The sequence below is a fragment of the Macaca nemestrina genome, chromosome 1 (genome assembly GCF_043159975.1).
Source record: "Macaca nemestrina isolate mMacNem1 chromosome 1, mMacNem.hap1, whole genome shotgun sequence".
Classification (NCBI taxonomy): Eukaryota; Metazoa; Chordata; class Mammalia; order Primates; family Cercopithecidae; genus Macaca; species Macaca nemestrina.
Genome location: NC_092125.1, coordinates 83011388 through 83028412, shown reverse-complemented (window position 1 = coordinate 83028412; position 17025 = coordinate 83011388).

Sequence of the window (17025 nt, the reverse complement as noted above, 5' to 3'; positions counted from 1 at the left end):
GAATGGTAGTAACTGCTCAGGCACTGTTCTGTGAGGATGATATTGTAGTTATAAATGTCACTAGGGCCCACCTAATTCACTTATCTCCTAAGAATATCTGGACATTGTTCTCAAAGGCAACAAAAGTATGAATTGTGACGACATTGTTCTCAAAGGCAACAAAAGTATGAATTGTGACGAAATCAAAATTACTCTTCGGAAATGAGCCATACGCAGTTCTAAGAGTTAGCACAATATATTTGGCAAACGAACTTATGAAGCCCTTAAAAAAGAGGCTGGAGCAGTGTTTCTGTCATCCATCTGGAGTCTCCTAGTTTGTTAACCTGCTCTCCAATCGGGGTCCTCTGTCTGGATCTCCGTTTGGCTTCCATGCTGATCCGCCATGCTAACTTGTCTGTGACTTTTCCATGTCCTCTCTTTAAACAGATATTCTACTTCAACTACTGAGCGTTCAGCAACTGCATTGCCATTGTCCTTGCTATTTTTATTTCTGCCCCAAATTGCTATTGAAAAAGTGCCATGCTGGCACTGCAGGAGTTGTGAATTAAATTCCCATAGCTTTTGAGCCACTGCAGTGATAGAAAAGGGTTTGAAGTTTTCTGCCACACAAAGTGAGATGTTGAATATATTCTGGTCTGAGTGTTACCTAGCAGACCCTCCCCATTGTTAAAACTCTTTTCTTTCATGGTGATGTTGTAGTCTAGCAGAAGAATATGTTTAAAAGCAAGGAGAACAAATACTAAATTTAAGTTCTGGCTCACGTCTATTAACAGTGTGACCACAAGAACCTTATTAACCTTTTTGATATTCCAGTTCATTAATCTAAAAATGGAGAAGATAATGTCTGCCTCAAAGGCATGAGGATTAAATGAGGTAATGCATCAAAGTATCAAGTGTCCAGCTTCAAGAAGGCAAACTTATTCCTCCCTCTTCCTCTCACTGTACCTCTCCTCACAGCAAGGGAACCATCCCCCACTCCCAGTGCAGCAGTCAGTGGGCTAACCAACAGGGACTTTACTAATTTAATTTCTCTTTGCTAGTATAAGTGTGATGGTTATCCTGAATCAGACACTCAGAATCCTGAGTGTCAACTTGATTGGATTGAAGGATGTCAAGTATTGTTCCTAGGTGAGTCTGTGAGGGTGCAGCCAAAGGAAATTAACATTTGAATCAGTGGGCTGGGAGAGGGAGACCCACCCTCAATCTGGGTGGGTACAATCTAATCAGCTGCCAGCACAGCCAGAATAAAAGTAGGCAAAAGAATGTGGAAAGACTAGATTAGTTTAGTCTTCTGGCCCATGTCTTTCTCCTGTGCTGGATGCTTCCTGCCCTCAAACATCAGACTCCAAGTTCTTCAGCTTCAGGACTTAGACTGGCTTCTTTGCTCCTCAGCTTGCAGACAGCCTATTGTGGGACCTCACCTTGTGATCATGTGAGTCAATTCTCCTTAATAAGTTCTGCTTTATATATACATCTATCCTATTAGTTCTGTCCCTCTAAAGAACCCTAATATAATAAGAGAAATTCATGTGGGATAAAATGACAAAAAATAAACAAAATTTAAAAGGAAAAAACCAACTTCATCCTAAATTCAATAGTACTTTCCACTCTGCGTTTGACTAATTTGTAACCACCCAGACCCCACCAAATCAATCACCATCATGGCAGGTGACCACAGCCTGAGCAGGAGACTGGCATGTGTCCCTTCCTCAGGATAGAGTTTATCTTACCACGCACATCCGCTACACACACCCACTGCACATTTACGTAGCCCTTTCACAAGGTCTTAGGAGGAAAGCAAGTATCTCCCTCTGCAGTTACTCATGTGCTACTGTCTGGGCACAAGGCATGTTATTAACATGCCCTACATCTTATTCATCAAACCCTGAACAAGTGTGGTTTTTGTCTTCCAAGAAATATTTTGTGGCACTAACACCTGTTATGCTAAAGAGTCTTCATTCTCAATGGTAAATATGAAAATAAACTTGCTGTTTTAATTGGTTAGGGTGGGCATGTAGAGGGGAGGAAGTCAGTGATGAGAGTGGAGGAGGTGAGATGATAGGGTGAGAAAAGAGTCATGGGTAGTTTGCAGCTTACCTTGCCTCTCCTTCCATTTCATCCTTCAGACTTAAGACATTATAGGAAATATCATTCAAAACTGGAATTCCCAGGGATGTTTACAACCTACCACAGTTCTTTGACAATTAGAAGGGCAGTTTTCTCCTGAGCGATGAAGATAAATTCAAATGAGGAAATAGTTTTAGAAACATGAACTCCACTTCCCTCCACCCCCAAGAAAATGAGCACATACTTTTCAGTAGTGATTTTGACAATGTTATTTATTACTCTACAGTTGAAGAAAATGAAGCATATGGTGTGCAAACACCTTTCAGGTCCATGGATGTGGATACAAGAAGTTTTTTGTGAAAAACGTCTCAGTTCTATACTTAAATGCCTGCAAAACAGCTGCTGCCACTGTACAATATGCAATTCTTGGTGGCATTTGGTAGCTTGAAAAAAAAATTGGTACTGGATGTACTAATGATGTCATAGGAATAATTATACTACCAAACAGTTGCTGAAATCTATTTTTAACATAAATCTCAATAATAGATAAAAATGAAAGGTTTTATAAGCCTGTTACAGAGAGAGAAAAAAAAAGCCTCAGGTTTAAAGAATTAAAGTAAGCCAGGAAGATTCTCTACTAAAATTTTCTTGAAGGTCACTAATGTCCACTCTCCAAATCCTATCACCCGTTATTGGTCCTCACTTTCCTTCTCTTCGCCTCTCTCTTTCTTGTAATTCTTCTCCTCCTTTTCTTCTAAAATGTGCACTCTCCTGGTTCTCCTTCCTATTTCTCTGAGTGTATTCCTGTCTTTCTCCCATCTCCTGCCTTTGAACAAGTTGAGAGAAGTGGTTACAAAAGTGAGGTTGGAGCCAACACACTTGGGTCTGAATCTCAGTCTGATCACTCTTTGAGTAACCTGGGGAAATAATATCTGTAAATCTCAATGTTCCTATCTATCTAATCAAGATTGTAAGTGCTCACACCTGTAATCCTAGCACTTTGGGAAGCCAAGGAGGGTGGCTCATGAGGTCAGAAGTTCAAGACTAGCCTGGCCAACATAGTGAAACCCCATCTCTACTAAAAATACAAACAATTAGCCAGGCATGGTGGCAGACATCTGTAATCCCAGCCACTCAGGAAGCCGAGGCAGGAAAATCGCTTGAACCTGGGAGGTGGAGGTTGCAGTGAGCCGATATCGTGCCATTGCACTCCAGCCTGGGCAACAGTGTGAGATTCTGTCTCAATAAACAAACAAACAAACAAACAAACAACTATGAGGAAAGCTCCCCTCAGGACCACTCTTTGCATAACTTCAGAGGCCATCATTCCATTCTAGGATAATGCTCCCTGTCTCCAGAGTTTGAATAATGCAGCAAGAGCCTTGCCTTCCTCACAAGCGTAAGGTCTGTGAAAGCAGACACTGTTTTGTTCACCAAGTGCCTAGAACACCTCTTGGAAAACAGTAAATAGCACCCAAAATATGTACAGAATGGCAGCTCTATCATCATTAGATACTCAGCTTCTTTTCATCTTTCTGTTCATGGGTAGTTTGCGGCTACCATCCTGAGCATGGTTTCTATCCTCACAGTTACATCATGGTCCAAGATGGCTGCTGGTACACCAGCCATTACATCCATACTCTAAGCATGTTATAAAAGAGGAAGGGAAAAAAAGTGTACTTCCCTGCTCATCCCTTTTTAATGAGCCTTCCCACAAAACCCTTCCATTGATAACTGTTTGTCCTGAACTTAGATATGTGGCCACACCTAGCAATAAGGCACTGGTTTTTGGCCAGGCGCATTGATGCCTACATAAAATGAGGATTCTATACTGAAGAAGGGCAGAATGTACATTGGGTTGGTGACTTACACTCTCCCTTTTGGTACAGCTCAGGGACCTCTCCAGACTCTCTCTTGTGATGGCCATCCCCCAGGCTCAGCACTAAGGAGGGCACTTCTCTGTGAATCAGCTTGTCACATTTTTGGAGCAACAAATGTCTACAAGCTTTTGTTTTGTTTTGGTTTTGGCTCTGGTGATTGTTTTCCTATGACTTTTACCAATTTGTACTTGTTCTGTTCCATGAAACCATACTGAGAAAAAATCTACATTTTTCCTTCAGTGTGACAGTGGATTTTTTATTGAGCAATTGAATAACAGCCCTTCAAATATTTTAAGAAAGCTGTTCAGTGATAGTGAAGTTTTGCCTTTTTCAAGCTAAATTTCTCCAGCTCTGTAAATCTTTCCCCATAAAACCCTACAACATTCTTCTTGCACTCCACGGAGTGTTGTTGAGGTTGTCACTGGTTCCAGATCTGACCCAGCCAGTGGAGAACTTGGGGGAACTAACTCTGTCTCTCTTCTTTCCATCACTGGAGGCTGAAATAGTTTCTTTGTCAACCACATAATATTATTGGTTCATATGGAACCTGGCTCTACTAAACTTTCAGATATTTTTCATAAGAATTGCTATTAAGTTCTTGTATTAGTCCATTTTCATGCTGCTTTGAAGATATAACTGAGACTGGGTAATTCATAAAGAAAAGAAGTGTAATTGACTCACAGTTGTGCTTGGCTAGGGAGGCCTCAGGAAACCTACAGTCATGGCGAAAGACAAAACAGGCACATCTTACGTGGTAGCGGATGAGACCTGAGAGCTAAGTGAAGGGGGAAGCCCCTTATAAAACCATCAAATCCTGTGAGAACTCACTCACTAGCATGAGAACAATATGGGGGAATTGCCCCCATGATTCAATTGTCTCCACTGGTCTCACTCTTGACACATAGGGATTATTACAATTCAAGGTGAGATTTGGGTGGGCACACAGAGCCAAATCATACCACCCATTCTGTGCTTTATAATGTTTTTAACCCAAATTAATTTACATTTGATCTTGTGGTATTTTCTCTTTAATGTATGGGCCCAGCATTTTAAAAAGATCTTATTGAAGTCTTTTAGTATCTTGACTTGGTCCTCCAGGGTTTTCTCTATTCACACTGTCCTAGCTTCATATTGCCTACAGATTTGAGCAGCTTGCCTTCCAAATCTTTATCCGAGCCGAATCACTTAGCAGAGCATTGCGATGGACAATTGTGATGGGTAGGCTGTAAGAAACTGCCTCTCCAGTTAAAACTAACACATTTTCATCAGAGGCAGATTCCTTCAGAGTCATGTACTAAGGCTTGGTTGAATTTTACAACATAACCGACTGGGGAAGAAATGGAGTTTATTAGAAAATGAAGCAAACTTACAAAATGAGAGTCAACAAGAAAAGGGAAGGTAGGGCTCCCTGTCTCTCATGGTCATCATGAGAGGTAGATGGGGCCAGGGCATTACAGCTGACCTCACCATGGAGGTTGTTCCAGGAGAGGGACCTGGCCCCCAGCTGCTTTCTATTCTTTTGGGGTAAGTCTGAGAACAAACTTATTGGGCATTGGGCAGTCTGGATTTGGGTGCCAGCTGATCTCAGGAGCTTCCTAGGGAAAGCAAACTGCCAGTGCCTGGAGACCCTAAGGCCCATGGGATGCTGCAGTCCTATCTGCTCCAGGGAGGATGCCATGGTTACACCCTACTAGAGAAACGGATGTCCCAAATCCCAGCGGCTTGTTGTTCAGACAACTTAGGGTAAGTTCCCAGGATCATTTTTGTTTAATTCTGCCTCTTGTGTCACACCCAATAATTAAAGATTATTTGGGTTTAGTCTTTTATTCAGCTACAAATTTGCCTGAGAAAATGGACACCCATTGCTAATTATCCACTTTTTTTTTTTTTTTTTTTTGAGATGGAATCTTGCTCTGTCACCCAAGCTGGAGTGCAGTGGTGCGATCTCAGCTCACTGCAACCTCCACCTCCTGGGTTCAAGTGATTCTCCTGCCTCAGCGTCCCAAGTGGCTGAGACTACAGGTGCTTGCCACCACGCCCAGCTAATTTTTTGTATTTTTAGTAGAGACAGGGTTTCCCCATGTTAGCCAGGATAGTCATCTCCTGACCTCGTGACCCACCCACCTTGACCTCTTAAAGTGCTGGGATTACAGGTGTGAGCCACCACACCCAGCCAATTATCCACTTTGTCTACAAAGAAATCAATAAAGCCTTGGTAAATAATAGCCTACATCAAAAACTGACAGCATAAGTTATACATGTACACATTTCATTTACCTTTCCCCAGAATGTAAACTCTTTGAACAGAGAGACTGTACATTATTCTGTAACCCATAGGGCTTGACCCTCTGCCCTATACAATAATAGCAGCCACATTTATTCACTGACTAGATTAGGCACTGTACTTGTTTCAGCCATCATTCTGGGTCTCTGACATGCATTATTTCATCAAATCCTTGCAAGTCTTCAAGGGTATCCCATGGGTAATACCCATTGTACAGGTGATGAAACTGAGGGCACGTAAGTACACAGATAGGAAGTAATGGGGCTGGATTTGAGCCGAGCTCTATATGGCCCAAAGCCCTTCTTCTGTTGTACTAATTGTCTGATTACAGTGCAGGTTAACAATAAATATCAATGAATAATCAAGTCTACTTCATCTTTGTGTTTCCAGGCAGGATTATGCATAATAATCCCTGAGACATGAAGATTTATGTTATGATGATACAGTCATGTCAACATAGTCCTCCCAGGATAAAAGCCAACTCCTAAACTTACAGCAAAGCTAACCATCATAGGATAAATACACCTGTTACCAGTTTATTAAATAAGTTGGACTCTGAGGCTACAATCACCCTTTAAACCCACCCCTCCTGAAGAATTCATTATCCCTACCACTCCATCCTTGGATAGAACCTTGGATTTGTATCATAGCTTTTCTAATTACTCTTTAGTAATAACAGTTCTTCTGACTATTTTCAGTTAGTAAAATGTAATCTAATAAAATTAGATTTCCGGCTATTATTATCAAAACCCTAGACTCCCATTCAATCTAAATTTTTCCCTCCTGCTCCATCATGGACCTCCCTCAGGGGTTAGACTCCTCTTTTTCTTGCTCTCTACCTCCCTGGGGGCCTTTCTAGGGTGGTTCAGGGGTTTGGAGGGGAGGCAAGGGACAGAAAAGGCCTTCTGGGTGTGGCTGAGAGCTTTGATGGGTTTTGGAGAACCCTCTTCCTGGGGACCCCCTTCCCTGGTGTAGCTGGTCCTCCAGCTGACAGTGTACAAGCTTCTCGTACCCCACCCCAACCCAGTCACTGCTTCCAACAGTGTCCCCAGCTTCTCTCTTCTGTAGGTGCCTGACCCTGGCAGAAAGGCTTTTGGGACAGAGTTGTTTTCAGGTTGATCCCTCAAATGCCAGAGAACCCATGTCAGTGTCTCTAGGTGAGTTTTCTCTTGGTGGTTTCTTTCTCTTGGGCTTACACAGAAGGAAAAGGCCCTCCTTCCTCAGCCCCTATGAGTGGGGCAGGGGGTGGTGCACTGCACACTGGCAGCTCTCTCCTGGCCTCTTGAACCCCTTGATGAAACCTTTGCCTTTTCTTACATATCTGCCAGGTGGCTGATAGGATAGGGGTCAAGGCTGGTTTCATAGTTGTTGCATTTATAGTGCAGCACCTGTTGTTCTTGGCCCCCAGTGCTTTTGCTAAAGCATTAAGAGAATAGAAAAAGTTGTGTTTAACATCCTGTTACACAAACATGACACAAAAGAGACCTTTATAAAAATTAGCAACTCAAAGGAAGGGGAAAATGAAGTGATCCATAAGAGGGAAAAAAAAGCATTAATAATGCTGTTTATTGGCCTGCTACTTTGTGCCAGGCTATATATTAGGTTCCATGCTCTAGACCACATCACTTAATCCTCACATCAACCTGTATCATCCTGCAGTTTTACAGATGAGAAAAACGAAGTTAATACTTTTCTCAAGAACACAAGGTGACTTTCTGAGTCCAAAACCCACACACTTAACAGAAGATGAGAGGGAGAGTAACAGCTCTATAAGTGCCACTAAGAAGAGAGCTGTAGACCCACAGTGAAGGGCATGGCCACACTGCTTTTGAGAGTGTGATCTGGAACCCCACTGACAGGTTGCTGATTCTGTAACAGACCAATTTGGCATCTTAGAAAACTCTCGCATCAAGTCTAAACTCTTCTGCCTGGTTACACCATTCTCGTCATTCCCAACTGACCAACATGGGCCCTCCACTGTCACCCAAATGGTTGCTTTCTTGGCTAAGAATGCCAAACTCCCCTTCTTCTCAAGGCAGAGCTTTAGTGAGTGACTTACCTCCAACCAGGAAAGTTCACAATGCTTCTTTGGCAATCTATGTTATTTTATTTCAAGACCCAACTCAGAGCTCACATCTTGAGTTGGTTTTACCTGATCTGTCCTATTCTCAGCATTCATTCATTCATTCATTCATTCATACCGTCCCACTTTTCCTAAGGACCAGGAATGCAGATAGGCAAAGGGGACTTACGGACTTGCAATTTTCTTTTACTACCACTAGATGGAGACTTTATAAGATGAAATGCTGCCTCAGTTGTCCAAGAGAAATCAGGAAACAAATCAGGCTGAAGCTTGGTTTCTAAACCAGTCAAGTAAGGCAGCAGGCAGTTTTATATATATATATATATGTGTGTGTGTGTGTGTGTGTGTGTGTGTGTGTGTGTGTGTTAAGAACTGAATAATTGAGTAGGTGAGAAGGTGAAATGCAACTTTGCAAGAAACTGGGACCGCCTAGATTAGGTTTGTATTATGCGATCTCATGTGCAGGATCCCAGCATGATTACTCTACGTAGCATATGGTTACAGAATCATATACTACATCATTTTCCTCGTGAAGAAACCAAGACCCAAAGATGTGAAGCAATTTATCAAAGGGTAAAAGCTAAAATATTAATGTCATCTTGAAATTGTTCTATTCCATTTCATGGTGTCTATGATGTATTGCAGGTAACTGTAGGCAACAGCAGGCTGGAATTTAAATTTTTGATTTGAATCTCCCACATCTCTACAACGTTCCTAGGAATAGCCGTATCACCAGCCATGGCAACCGGGTTTGAGCCCCTACTATGTGTTAAGCATCATTTTAGGTGACACATTACATAGCTAAATTCATGTAATCCTCAGAAAAGGTCTGTATTATCATCGTTTCTATTTTTAGATGAGAAAACAGAAGCTCAGAGATGTTAGCAGGCACAGAGCCGGCATATGAAAGCACAGGGATTCAAACCCAGATCCAATGGAGCCAAAGTGTGCTACTGTTCACTCGCCCCACTGTCTGTCTGTACCATGCTGGGCAACCGGGACACTGCAGAAAGCCTTCTTCATGGGCTTCTGGGCTCCCAGGGATGAGCTGGGTGTGGGTTGCCTTCTGTGCCCCTCACTGAATTGAGAGAAACCCCCTCTGCTCCTTTGCCTTCAGTGCCCTAGGCTGGACCGTTTCCTGTTTAGGCAACAGAGCAGTGGGAGTGGCCCTGCTGTGCGAGCCTCTGGAGAGCAGTCTGCATTCAGTCATTTGTCATGGAAACAGTGTGGAAACGGAACAGGTGATGAGCCCTTCCATCAAAGGTGTATTCAGTACCTACTGTGGCCTCCAGATGCAGAAAGTCAAAGTAGCGCCTGCCCTTGGATCCCCCAGCCCCGTGGAGGAAACATACAAGACCTCATGGCAGTGAGCTGAGAGGACTCAGGAGGAGGGGCTGAAAGGCCAGGGCAGAGGCGGGCTGAGCTGCTGCTCAGAGGGTGTCCCGTGCCACTACTGCCCTAGCTCTTCTCCACTCCTTTGCTTTGGTCCCCAGCTGAGGGCCAGAGTGCACTTCTATCAACTTAGAATATAACAATAATCATTAAACACCATGTGGTGGTCTGAGAAGGAGTCTCAAAAGTGTCTTGACCTGCCTTTTTTCCCCGGGCTTGCTGAATATGGATCCACATTACCAGCAGAGGGCACTATACCTGAGCTTGCTCTGTTGAGGGCATCAGCAGAAAGCACTCCAAGCTGACACCTTGTGTTTATGCCCATTATAAAACACTGGACTTTGAGGCTCTTGTCCACAGCTCACTTTGGGACATTTAAACTAATAGTGTTTTACAGAATTAGGCTGGCCTATCTTGGAAGGCGCAGCCCCCACCCCCTTGTTTATTGGCAGCTGTCACTGACTAGCATGGGTCAGTACTGAGCGCTCTGAGCAAGTTACTTTTTCTCTTGCTCTCAGCCACCCTGGAGCAGATGCTCTGACTGTGGACACCTTGGAACGACCCCCATTCCAAGCCTGCACTGGATGGGCAGTGCTTAGGGCCTCACTTCTGTAACTGCTGAAGGCTCAAAGAACATTCCTTTTGGTTACCAACTCTTGTAGTACGGTCAGGAAGAGAGATGCTGCAACCATCCCAGAGGAGCGGCCAAGGTCTGAGCTCTGAGATGCACTCCATGTCTCTACTCGGCCGTTCCTCCAACAGCCACCTCAGGAGAGCATATCTTGGCAGGACAACCACAGTGACCTCTACCCTTGGTGCTGGGACCCAAAAGCTTCCCTTGCAGGAGCTGACATTAGACAGCACAAGGATGGTGCTTTCAGTCAACTTCTCAGCACGCACTCCTCCAAACACTGGGCTGCATGCTGGGGTGCAGAGGTGAAATGGCCTGGTCCCCATTCTGCAGCTCAGTCTGAGATGGAAAAGGGTGACAACCCGATGAATTGAACATTTATTTGTGTGAATATTTGCTCACCAATCTAAAAGCCAGAAACACTATTTATTGTGCTCTGCCCCAAATTTGCTCTCAGCTTAACACGGTGTCTGCATGTAGATACCTCTCAATAAATGGTCCCTGAACAAATGAATATCAAAACAAGGCAAAAGAGTTAGCACCCTCTGCCTAGAACATATTCATACCACAGATTTATAACCAAAGAAAATGTGTTTTCTCTACCTTTAAGGCGCTCAGGGCATTTAGAAGCAGAGTGTGAGGGTGGATGTGTGTGGTCTGATGGTCCGATGATGATGAAAGCTCCTGGCTCATTTCCCTTCACACCAATGGGACGCCTGTGTTTAGGGGGGTGTCTTCCCCACTGGGAAAACCTACTACCCTCATGGCCAGATTATTGTTTCCAGTTCACCAAAGTGATCCAAATACAATATGGAAACTCCATGTGTGCGTTTGAGCTTCAGTGATACAGTAGGCAAAGATCCTCATCACCTGGGCCCCATCTCAGCCGTGTGTGTGGGTGCAATAACATGGTGACCCCTCAGTCATCAGACACAGACTTCAAAAAGGCAGCCATCAGGTAAGATCTGTAGATAAATGCTTCAGAGGAGAGCACCTTCAATCTAGCACCGGGTGATAAGTGTAAAGATGGTATGATTCATTTTGGAAAATGATGATGTCAACAAGGAATGTGCTTTTTTTTTTGAGACGGAGTCTCGCTCTGTCACCCAGGCTGGAGTGTAGTAGCCCTATCTCAGCTCACTGTAACCTCCACCTGCCAGGTTCAAGGGATTCTCCTGCCTCAGCCTCCTGAGTAGCTGGGATTACAGGTGCGCACCACCACGCACGTCTGCTAATTTTTGTATTTTTAGTAGAGACGGGGTTTCACCATGTTGGTCAGGCTGGTCTCGAACTCCTGACCTCATGATCTGCCTGCTTTTGAATTATGATCACTGACTCATTCTCTCATTCTCTTCTAAAAATGTTTTAAATTGACAAGTAAAAATTGTATGTATTTATGGTGTACAACTGTTACTGGGAAGGAGTCCTAATCCCAAGAGAGGATTCTTGGATCCTGTGAAAGAAGGAATTTGAGGTGAATCCATAGAGTAAAGTGAAAACAAGTTTATTAAAAAAGTAAAGGAATAAAGAATGGCTACTCCATAGGCAGAGCAGCCCCAAGGGCTGTTGGTTGGCCATTTTTATGGTTGTTTCTTGATTATATGCTAAACAAGAAGTGGATTATTCATAAGTTTTCCAGGAAAACAGTGGCAATTTCCAGAACTCAGGGTTCCTCCCCTTTTTAGACCATATAGGGTAACTTCCTGACATTGCCATTGCACTTGTAAACTGTCATGGTGCTAGTGGGTGTGTCTTTTTAGCATGCTAATGCATTATAATTAGTGTATCATGAGCAGTGAGGGCGACCAGAGGTCACTTTTGTCACCGTCTTGATTTTGGTGGGTTTTGGCCGATTTCTTCACCACAAACTGTTTTATCAGCAAGGTCTGTATGACCTGTATCTTGTGCTGACCTCCTATCTCATTTCATGATGTAGAATGCCTAACCACCTGTAAATGCAACCAGTAGGTCTCCGCCTTATTTTACCCAGCCCCTATTCAAGATGGAATAGCTCTGGTTCAAAGCCTCTGACACAACATGATGTTCTGATACATGTATACAATGTGGAGTGGCTAAATCAAGAATTTAACATATGTATCACCTCACATACTTATCATTTCTTGTGGTGAGAACACTTAAAATCTACTCTCTTAGCAATTTTCAATTATATATTATTATCATTGTGACAGGATCTCCCTTTGTAGCCCAGGCTGGAGTGCAGTGGCATGACCACAACTCACTGTGGCCTCAATCTCACCAAGCTCAGGTGATCCTGTTACCTCAGCCTCTTGGGTAGCTAGGTCTACAAGTGCATCCCACCATGCCGGGCTCATTTTTGTATTTTTTTGTAGAGACAGTGTTTTACCACGTTGCTCAGGCTGGTCTTGAACTCCTAGGCTCAAGTGATCCTCCTGGTTCAACTTCTCAAAATGCTGGGATTACAGGCATGAGCCACCACATCTGACCCAATATATTATTATTAACTGTGGGCACCATGATGTACGATTGATCTTTTGAACTTATTCCCCCTAACTGAAACTTTGTACCTTTTCATCCATTATCTCCCCTTTCTCTATCTCTGCCAATCCCTGCCTCATCCCCTAGTAATCAACATTGTACTCTCTGCTTCCGTGAGTTCAACTTTTTTAGGTTCCACATAAAAGTGAGATCATGTAGTATTTGTCTTTCTGTGCCTGGTTTATTTCACTTAACATGATGTCCTTCAGGTTCAGCTATGTTGTCACAAATGACAAGATTTCCTTCTATTTTAAGACTGAATTTTCTTTATCCATTCATCTGTTGATGGACACTTAGGTAGATCCCATATCTTGGCTATTGTGAATAGTGCTGCAATAAACATGACAGTGCAAATATCTCTTTGACATACTGACTTCATTTTCTTTGGATATATATATCCAGCAGTGGGATTGCTGGATCATAGGGTACTTCTATTTTTAGCTTTTGGAGGAAACTCCATACTATTTTCCATAACAGCTGTACTAATTTACACACTCTCTTTTTTTGAAACCCCATTTGCAAGACAGTTAAGCAGATTGTGACAAAAGCCTACAGGTGCAAAGGTCTCACCTAAGGTAAAAGTCTCTGATTGTGATAGTTCTCCCCTGAAACCATCTTCAGAACTAGAACCATGGCATTAAGCAACATTATCATAATGTGCCATCTGTGTGAAGGCTAAAGGAAATTCCACTCTCATGTAAAATTAATTATTCCATCTAATCAGTCATTGGGCACTGTTTAGGGGTCTTGCATAACATTTAATTCAGATATGAAGAAAGGACCAACTCATATTTTGAAAACTCCAGCCACCCTGCAGCATGAATGAGCCTGGATGAATGCTTTCTCCAGTTTCCTGGCCCCCAGACCCCCAGCTGTCCGCCCTGCACCAAGAGGAGGCCCATCAACATCATCCCAGGTGAGCACTCAAGGAGAAAACCGATTACAATGTGTGCTGAAAGACACTGAGGAATGTTATATAGAGAAAGATGCAACCACGGTCACACGATCTTTAAAAACTGGGCACCATCATGAGAACTACATAAAAAATTAAGTTTTGCGGCCCGGCACGGCGGCTCACGTCTGTAATCCCAGCACTTTGGGAGGCCGAGGTGGGCAGATTACCCAAGGTCAGAAGTTCGAGATCAGCCTGACCAACATGGAGAAACCCCGTCTCTACTAAAAATACAAAGATTAGCCAGGCATGGTGACACATGCCTGTAATCCCAGCTACTTGGGAGGCTGAGGCAGGAGAATCGCTTGAACCCAGGAGGCAGAGGTTGCAGTGAGCTGAGATTCTGCCATTGCACTCCAATCTGGGCAACAAGAGCAAAAACTCTGAATCAAAAATAATAATAATAATTTTTGTAATAACAAATTCTGTTTGTAAAATAGTTATGTATATAGTTATCCAAATACTAATTATCAATTAATGATTAATTAGCAACTGAATGCTATAGATAAAAAGTCCTTAGATGTTAGCAAACAGAGTCACTATAAATCAGACTAGCTGGCTTGGCCTCTCAGCCCTTAAGGGTGCACAGGCTTGGGAACTAAACAGCATCACATCTTTTATCCTACATATTATTAACAAAAAACTTGAACTCTGCAAAATATTTAAAGAGGCTTACTGTGAGCCAATATGAGTGACCACAGCCTGTGTTACAGTCTCAAGAGGTCCTGAGAAAATGTGCCTGAGGCAGTCAGGTTACAGTTTGGTTTTATACATTTTAGGGAGACAAAAGTTACAGGCAAAGACATAAATCAGTACATGTAAGGGATACATTGGTTTACCCGAAAGGCAGGACATCTCAAAGGTGGTGGGTAAGCAGGCATTTGGGGGAGGAAGTAGACAGGTCATTGGTGGATTCAAAGATTTTCTGATTGGTTGGCTGGGCGCGGTGGCTCACGCCTGTAATCCCAGCACTTTGGGAGATGGAGGCGGGCAGATTATCCCGGCTAACACGGTGAAACCCCGTCTCTACTAAAAATACAAAAAAATAGCCGGGCATGGTGGTGGGCGACTGTAGTCCCAGCTACTCAGGAGGCTGAGGCAGGAGAATGGCCTGAACCCAGGAGGCAGGGCTTGCAGTGGGTCGAGATCACGCCACTGCACTCCAGCCTGGGCGACAGAGTGAGACTCCGTCTCAAAAAAAAAAAAAAAGAAAAGAAGAAAAAGATTTTCTGACAGGCAATTATTTGAAATGGTTAAGCTTGTCTAAAGACTTAAGTCAATAGCAAGGAATATTTGAGCTAAGATAAGAGGGTGGTGGAAGCCAAGGCCCTTGTTATGTAGATGAAGTCTCAGCTGGCAGCCCTCAGATAGCTATACCAGAGTCAGGTTGGAATTTGGTATCTTATTGCCACAAAGAGCCTATTCTGTCAGTCTTCTGTCTCTATTTTAATGTTAATGCTGGTCATTTGTGCCTAAACTCCAAAAGGGAAAGGCATGTCCAACTTCCCTTCCATCAGTGACCTGTAATTTAGTGTTTCAGATTTCTCTGGGATCTCCTTGGCCAGGAGGGGGAGGGTCTGTTCAGGTGGTTGGGGGAGCTTAGGATTTTATTTTTGGTTTGCAATACAAAGACTGATTTTTTTGATACTTGGAGTATGACACCCTGACACATCTGGTACTGCATGCATTGTGACCATGGCCAATTTCCAAGGAGAACAGCTAAGCTCCATCTGACAATAATTTATTTCCTGGATTCATTAGTGCCCCCAGCAATTTCAGTAGGGCTGTCCTGAACTAAGCATCACACAGGGCTCTGGCTAGTTGAGACTTTACTCTGCTGGCTGTCTCCTAAGGGCTTGGCTCCTACTGCAGTGTCTCACCCAGGGATCTTCTGCCAAACAGCACCCAGAGCTACTCTCAGTCAGTCCTGGGCAGCAAGTATGTAGGCTGGCATGGGGGCTACAGAGACGACTGACATAGCCTTGGTAGCCTGGAGGGGCACATAAGTCTTTATATAAATTCAGTTCAATGTGCTGAGTACTACAATAGTGGCAAACAAAGGGAGCTAAGGGAACAGGGAGGGAGTTAGAAAAGCCTTCCCAGAAGATCTGGTAGAGGAAATACACCTTGAAAAGGTATCCAAGCCAAGGGAGAAAGCTGATGAGAAGGGCAGTAGGAGGAGAGAGAACCCGATGACCCAAGACAAGGAAGCCAGAAACCTTGGGGCCGTGCAGTGGCAGCAGCTGGTGCTGGCTCTTAGTTTTTGTTTTTCGAAGAGCTCATTTACTAGCCCACTATATGCAAGGAACCAAAGCAATTTCTTAATGTTAAAGGTAACAACACTCTTGGTTAGAAGTAACAGAAGGTTATACTCAGGATACTGGGCTTTCTTGTGAACTCCAAGGAAGCCACAGGCCTTCAGAAAGGGATGTAACCAAGAACTTGAACACTCTCAGGCCCTTTCGACCTTCAGCTTGGCTTTCTTCTGATATCTCTCTTTCTCTCTCCTTTTTCTCTCTTTCCTTTCTAACCTCTCTTTCTCCTAATGATGTCCCTGTTCCAGATGTCAGGATACATGGCTGCCAAGGTTCTTAAAATTTTAACACGATAGCTTTAACTTCTGAAAAAGACTTATTTCTCCTTCTCCATTCTAGTTCCAAAACATCCTGGAGAAGCACTGTAATTCACTTACTTCAACTAAGTTCTGACTTCTGGACCAACCAACTGTAGTAGGGGAGATGTGATGTGGAGAAGGGACTGTAATTGGTCCCTATTTGGTCAAGTGCCCATCCCAGAACCAACCAACTGTGGCCAAAGGTTACATAGACACCACAGCTTGAATGGTAACCATGTGGATGTGTGTGGGGTAGCAATTCCCAGAAGAAAGGAGGTCCTGGCAATAGGTTCCAAGATGGACGAGAGTGGCGAAAGGCAAGCCTGCAAGGTAGGGAGGCTGTGTGGCAGATTTGGGCTTTGCCCAGTGGATGACTCAACATACAAGATGGGGGCACAAGGGCACAGGAGGAGTCGGGTTGTGATCACAGATTGCCATGGTCTTGTGTGGAGGATATGTGACAGGTTAGACTTGTGGCAGGGAAAGCAATTAGAAGGCAATTGCTCTCATCCAGGCAAGAACTTTTTATTTCATCTTACCTTATGCTTATAATGTTGTATTTCCTTTTTATTTTTATTTTTATTTTTTATTTATTTATTTATTTT